Genomic DNA, 8366 nt, shown 5'->3' with positions numbered 1-8366 from the left:
AACCACCAAGAAGAGGAGGGGCGACAGCAGACATCCTTGTCTCACACCTGTGTTGACCTGGAACTCTTTAGACAGTTTCCCTGCATGGCTAACTTGGCATGAAAATCCATTGTAAAGTTGCTGGATTATTTCCACTAACTTAGCAGGTACACCATAGTGTCTCAACAGATTCCATATTGTTTGCCTATCCACACTATCAAAGGCCTTCTCAAAGTCAACAAAGCAGATGTAAAGCGGGGCCTGCCATTCTATCGTCTGTTCTACAATAATTCTAAGAGTGGCTATCTGATCTGTACAAGATCTTTCCTTCCTGAATCCTGCTTGTTCCTCTCTTAGCTTAAGGTCAACCACATTTTTAGCGTGAGTTCAATGTATTTTTTAAAATTATCTCCCTTGGCAAAATTACTAAACCGTTTAATTAGATTTTTCTACCCTACTGTTATTATGTTATTAAAATGTATCCTTTTTTTCTATGAATACTAAGGAAAACAATATTTGACATTGATCCTTTTAATACGTTTTAGCAATTTGCGTGTATTTAATATTTTCTTTACGTTATGCAAAAAAGTAAAAACTGTGGCAATTATAAAATAGCTCTATGCCGTTATATAAACAAACCCCACTCTATTACTTATTATAAGACACTGCGGTGCACTGAAAAGCACAGCATGGTGCGTAGTTTACTTTTATAGTCCCAAAATTTATAGCGATGACGGACGGACGGACAGACATAGCCCGCTTATATATATACTAGCTGCATCCCGTGCTCCGCCACGGATTATTTTTTTTAATTGTACCAACTTTGGAACAGAACAAAACAAACAAAAACATAACACAAACACAAACAAAACACAACCACAACACAACACAACCACAACACAACAAAACAAACAAAAACATAACACAAACACAAACAAAACACAATCACAATACAACACAACCACAACACAACCACAAACACAACCACAACACAACCACAACATAACCACAACACAACCACAACACAACACAACCACAACACAACCACAACATAACACAACCACAACACAACCACAATACAACCACAACACAACACAACCACAACACAACCACAACACAACCACAACCACAACACAACCACAACACAACCACAACACAACACAACCACAACACAACCACAACAATAGAATCACCAACGAACAACACGCTTTTATTAGGCATCCGCGCCCAGAGAGAGCCTTTCCAGCATTCTCTATACTATAATTCTAAATTTTCACCATCTGTTAACACCGAAAAACAAAAACAAAAAAATAGTGATTTTGAGAGATCATAGTCTAATTAGAAAATAGTGTAAATAATCTTAACATTTTTTCTATTTTACTTAACATATAATAATCAATGTGGAAGTAATAAAAAAAATTAACTTAATTTATTGAGAGTGAGTTGAATATTTAAAAAAAACATTTTCCCATACGTCCGCGCTCAGAGAGAGCCTTTCCATTATTCTCAAAAAGTCTAATTTCACCATCTGTTTTCGTAACACCGAAAAACAAAAGCAAAAAGATAGTGATTTTAGAGAAATCATAGACTAATTAGAAAAAAATAATAAATAATATAAATAATCTTAACATTTTTCTCTTTTAATTATGAACATTAACATATACTAATCAATGCGGTAGTAATACAAAAAAGATTAACTTAAATTATTGTTGAGTTAAATATATTTTCAAATTACCTCCCTTGAAAAAAATTACCACAAAAAAAGTTGAATTAATTAGTTTTTTCGACCTACTTTTATGGAAATGTATCCATTTATTCTAGGAATATAAACTAAAATGATATTTGACATTGATCTTTTTAATATGTTTTAGCAATGTGCAAATATTTAATATTTTCATAACGTTATGCAAAAAAGTAAACACAGTGTCATTTATAAAATAGCTCTATGCCGCTATATAAACAAACCCTACTCTAATACTAATAATAAGACACTGCGGTGCACTGAAAAGCACAGCATGGTGCGTAGTTTACTTTTATAGTCCCAAAATCTATAGCGATGACGGACGGAAGGAAGGAAGGACACGCTCAGCCCGCTTATATATATATATATATATATATATATATATATATATATATATATATATACTAGGCATACTGCCTAGCTTCGCTTAGGTTTTCAAAAAAATGAGGATTTGAATGATTTGCTGCTATGTTTAATTCTTAGGGCCTAAATCTATACAGTGGGGTAATTGTATGTCACTCTGATGTTGATGGAATATTCGCAAACTTATTACTCACACGGTTATTAGAACTGCAAGGGGTTTCTTAATAGTGTCAATCAAATATTAAAATAAATTACTTTCGTGATTAATTTTTAAAATTTCAGTACAATGCAAAACTTAATTTATAACAAAATATTTATTTAAAACAATGCTATACATTATGATTTTTGTTTTTTTTCTTAAAAAGAGTATACAAAATGTTTACAAATTATTACCTTAAGAAGTTACCTCCCCTGTTCATAGACCAAATGACCAAATCTTGTATAATAAGAATTTCACTCGCGGTCAATTTTAGCCCTCTTAGAGGGTTTTAAGTCTGACCAACAGTTTTTCCATACGGCGTAGTCATCTATAGAGGTGTATACAAAAAATTAGCCAGATGTAAAGAGGATAAATGCCCTAAAGTCTGCGTTGAAATGACCCTCTGTTTTTCCCATAAAATACAAAGATTATATAGGGAAATACAACTGGTCAGTTTTGACCGCTTTACGAAGTTTTCCCAGATATGCCGAGTTTTTTATGACACCCCTAGGTGTTCTTCTACCACCTCACAAAATATCAAGGGGGGTCGTCGGAGGAAATTTTTTTTCGTAATATAGCCTATATAAGGCGCCGGTCAGTCGAGGTCAGTTTTGACCCCCTCTCCGTCGACTTTTCGCCAAACCGTCACCGGCCCTCGTGTTCTATCGCCTCAAGGCACCATCGTGCCAAATTTGACGCGCCTGTGGCGCCGGAAAGTGCCCTATCGGGCACCCGACCACTTTGCTTTATATATATATATATATATATATATATATATATATATATATATATATATATATATATATATATATATATATATATATATATGTATATATATATATATATATATATATATATATATATATATATATATATATATATATACCTTTTAGGCTGTGACACCGGATGGTTTGGTGGGAGATGTCAGTACAAATGTCACTGTAATGAAAACAATTGCGACTATCTAGGAGTCTGCCTTCATGGTGTGCAGTGTTCGATAGGTTGGTATGGTCCGGCCTGTCAATATGGTAAGAAATATTTTTTTATCTTTCTTTGAAAGACATATGATTAATGCATAACTAGCTGATCAATGCATACATAGCTGATTAATGCATAAGATTAATGCATACATAGCTGATTAATGCATAAATAGTTGATTAATGCATACATAGCTGATTAATGCCTACATAGTTGATTAATGCATAAATAGCTGATAACAATTTCGTTCAATTTACAGTGGACTTACTAATTGAGAGAGAATCGATCGAGCCGAATGAGCAAAATCTGACGGACGACAGTCGTGAGACATGCGTTCGACAGCTTGACAGGATTACTGTTTCATGGACCATGTCCTTTGATTTCAATTGGATCAGGATAGTACTAGAGCCGTGTACGTTTTTACATTTGTGGTTTTTGATTTTTGAAATAGTTGGCTAAACACACACAAAAACCCACACGCACACACATTAGAATAATTTATATACACAAGCAATTAATATAAAGCGTTTCAGATCTCTGTTGAATGATGTAGCAAAATGCTTTTGGTGACAGAAAATTTATCACATGAATCATTAATGTATACTAAGTTCAAACTATATTCTTCGGATGTTATGGTGTAATTTAAAAGTCAACTATATCTTATTGAGACTTATTTTTATTTTAGATTTTCAGTGCACTTTTAATTTACTCTCTCTCTCTCTCTCTCTCTCTCTCTCTCTCTCTCTCTCTCTCTCTCTCTCTGTCCCTACTCCCTCACTCTGTAAATATTACGTCTCTTTTACTTTTTGCTTTCCTGAGTTTTCAACTGAAATTATAAAATAGGCATGACAAGTCTATGTAATCACAGTAAACGTTTGAAAAAAATCAAAAAAGATAAAATTATATTTACATTTGTAAAATTGAACCCGTTTGGGAACCATCGATTAATATATATATATATATATATATATATATATATATATATATATATATATATATATATATATATATATATATATATATCGAATGTAAGCCATTGAAAAGTCGTTTAGAATTATTTTATCAATTGAAATGTTTTCAAAAACTGCGCTTAAACTCTAATTGAAGACAGCCGGAATGGCCAGGGAGAGTAAGCCCATAACACTTAGAAAAACAACCATCTCACTTATTCCACTATAACACCATGGCAAAAAATGCTGACCACACCTTCCCATTCTACGCCGAGTTCGAGAAACATATAAACCCTACTTTATCTGCCCAAATAGGATTCTTTGCTTTACCTAATACCATGAGACCGTAACTTCGAAATGTGGGAGGCAGATCTTGTATATATATATATATATATATATATATATATATATATATATATATATATATATATATATATATATATATATATATTTATTTATTTATAATTATTTTTTTTTACAAACAGGTGATACTGATAAATGTGTGGTCAACCATACGTTTAAAAACAGTGACGTCATTGTCGACATCGCTTCAATTTTTAACGATCAACCTGAGAATAGAATACTGGATGTATATTTCAACTTAAATAACTTATCAAATCAAGTGGAGATAACTTTTGAACCGAAGAGATCTGTTTGTACGATTTACGTTAGCGGAGGTTAGAAGCAATTAAATTATTTATAGTTAAACAAATATTAACGTCTTGTAATACTCGACCAAACGTTAATGATTTCTTTGTTTTTTAGTGCTAAAATAGTATGTAGAACACCAGTCATCTGTACGCTATTAATATATAAATTACACATGTTATTAATTTTTATGTTTAAAATATTTGTTATGAGTTTCATGTTATTTTTAAGTGACATACATTAAAGTACTTAATGTTAATAGGCATTATTCCTAGCTTTGCCTAGGCTTTCGAAAAAATACATTACCTATACATTACCCGTATACCATCAGTAAGCAGTTCTAAACTTAACACAATTTCTAATTTAATACACACAATTTCAATATAAAATTCGTATTATGTTCATCATGACGTGGATTGTAATGACTGACGAGAAGCCGCGTTGGTTGTTAACAGTCTTTATTATGTACAGACGCCATCATGGTAAGAGAGAGAGAAATGGCGAGAGAGAACTATTTATAGATAACAACATGTAAGGGACATCACTCAAGATAACAATATAAATATAATACTAATACAGAGAGTGAGTTCCCTTGACCTCACAATTATTTCAATCTATTACATCCCTTTACCCTTAGAACACAATAACACATCTCTCAATAGAACAATTGATAGTATCCTAAAATCACCAATTATATTGTAACATGAACACTATGGTAGATTACATCCTTGCAAACAATGCACAATATGCTACAACATAATCAAGATACAAAACAATGATGTCAAAGTCCTTTTGACCTTTAAAATCATAGGTCTAACTTATTTGGGACCTTGATTGTCCTGCTTGACCTTCTCAGTGGCTTTTGATTTGGTGACTCAATATTCTGACCATCTGGATTCTCTATCTCAGGAGGTCTAGGATTTAAATTATTAACTCCAGAATTCTAACAGAACTTGGTTGTTGAACAAACTGAGTTGGTGTGAACTGATCAGACTTGGTGGGATTGATAGATTCACACTTATTATCTGCACAAGTTATTTTTAACTTTATAATGCACAGGTCCTGTACATTGAACAATTTGACCTGGTATCCATTTTTCCTTTCTCCCATAATTTCTTAGATACACATTCTTATTAACACCAAATTCTCTTTCAATGCATGTGTTGTCATGATTTAATGGAACTATTTTTGAATTGGCATCTGGAAGTATTATGCTGTTATTCAGGTCCTTAATTGACATAGATTTCTTTGATTGATCAATTTCCTCAGGTAATCTGATAGTGCTTTCCTGGTAACCAAAAATACTGTTTAAAAGTAATATCCTGGACAATATCACTTTGCAACTGTGATCCAGTATTTGAAATGGGTGTATTAAATGGCAAAAATCTTTTTCTTCTTTTGATGTTACCCTTTTAGTTTCTGTAAGTGCTAATGATGTTAGCAAAGTTGTTTGATGATCACATTCCTTCTTACTAATGTATTTTCTTTAAAACATTTGAAATTGCCATATCACCATAATCATTTATTAAGTTACAAATACTTTGTTTAGGTAGCTCTGACTGATAATGGACTGTATCTTCTCCATCTTTTATATTATCTTCACAAAGGTTTTTATTTCTTATTTAATATGGCCTTAAGTCATCATTCACAGACTCTTCAGGCCAACCATTCTTACAGTACTCATATACTTTTATTAAGCACTCATCTTTTTGTGTTTCTCTCTTAATATCATTCACATTTATATTGGAGTTATCCATGATAGTGAAGAGAACAAAAACATCTTCTGGTACATAGCTCAGGCTTTGGTTTTTTAAAAGGTAATCTGCTAAGACTATCTGCACTATTCTCAGATCCAGGTTTGTATTTCAATTCATAATTGTATGCAGTTAGTGTGATAGCCCATCTTTGAATCCTTGGTGAGGCATGCTCAGGTAGGGTTTTGTTTTCTCCAAATAAACCTAGCAATGGTTTATGATCTGTAAAGATGGTGAATTTCCTACCAAACAGAAACTTATGAAATTTCTTTACACCAAAAATGATGCCTAAGCCTTCCCTATCTAACTGAGAATAATTTTTCTCAGCCTGGTTCAAAGATCTACTGGCAAAAGCAATGGGTCTGTCACCCTTCTCATCCATGTGGGACAAGACTGCTCCTACACTATCTGGTGAAGCATCACATGTTAATACAAGTCTTTTCCCTGGGTCATAGTGAGTTAGTAAGGTGTCAGCAGACAAAGCCTCTTTTGCTGTATTAAAAGCAGCTTCTTGTTGTTTACCCCAGTGCCAAGTTGCATTTTTCTGTAGCAGCTTGTACAGTGGTGATAGTTTACCAGACAGATTTCCTATGAACTTTGCATAGTAATTTATCAAGCCCAAAAAAGCTCTTAGTTGTTGGGTATTTTCAGGTTTGGGTGCTTCTTTAATGGCTTTTGTTTTCTCAGGTTGAGGTCTGATACCTTGCTTGCTTAATATATAACCAAGAAAACTAATTTCTGTCAGCATGAATTGACATTTATCTTTGTTTATCTTTAAACCTTTTTCACCAACAATTTTCAAGACTTTATCAAGTGTTTTAAGATGTTCAGTGTCATTCTTACCAGTTATGTACACATTGTCAAAGTACACACAAACATTTGGAATGTCCTTAAAAATACTGTCCATGACAGCTTGGAAAATTCCAGGGCTGGATGATATGCCAAAACATAGTCTTTCATATTGGTAGAGTCCTTTATGTGTGTTTATTGTCGTATAGACTTTTGAATCTGGATGCAGTTCTAGTTGAGTGTAAGCATGACTAAAGTCTAATTCAGTGAATTTGTCTCCTCCTGCCAAATTCAAAGAAATTTCCTCAATGTTAGGTATAGGGTACCTATTTAGCTCTATTTGCTTATTCAGTGTAGTTTTATAATCTCCACAAATTCTTATAGAACCATCCTTCTTTAACACTGGCACAATGGGTGTCGCCCAATCGGAATAGTCTACCTTCTTTATGATGCCATTAGATTCCAATCTACTTAGCTCATTTTCAATTTTATTCCTCATTGCATAAGGTGGAACTCTAGCTTTGCAGTATCTTGGATTTGTGTCTTTAATGCTTAACTTCACTGTTCTATCATTTAGTAATCCTGGATTACCAAAAACACATTTATTTTCAGATATAACTTTATCTAGTGAAGTAAGACTAGATTCTCTTACATTCTTCAATGAACAAATACTCTCCCAATTTAACTTAAGATCACTTAACCAGTTCCTACCCAGTAATGGCGGTCCATTTCCTTCAACCACAAGAAGAGGAAGTTTAACACTTTGACCATTATAACTTACATGAACCATACACTCTCCTATTACCGGAACATTGTCACCAGTGTATGTTGTTAGACACTTGTGACACGGCTGTAGAGACACTGATCCTTCTGTGACAGCGTCAAAATCTTTCTTTGTTATGACTGTTAGAGATGCTCCAGTGTCAAGTTGGAAGCTGATGCTCTTACCGTTGATATTAACTTGT

Source organism: Physella acuta, unplaced genomic scaffold (genome assembly GCF_028476545.2).
Source record: "Physella acuta isolate Inbredline_101_S28 unplaced genomic scaffold, ASM2847654v3 ptg000312l, whole genome shotgun sequence".
Classification (NCBI taxonomy): domain Eukaryota; kingdom Metazoa; phylum Mollusca; class Gastropoda; family Physidae; genus Physella; species Physella acuta.
The sequence above is the reverse complement of the archived record's forward strand: the minus strand, read 5'-3'. Positions refer to the sequence as shown.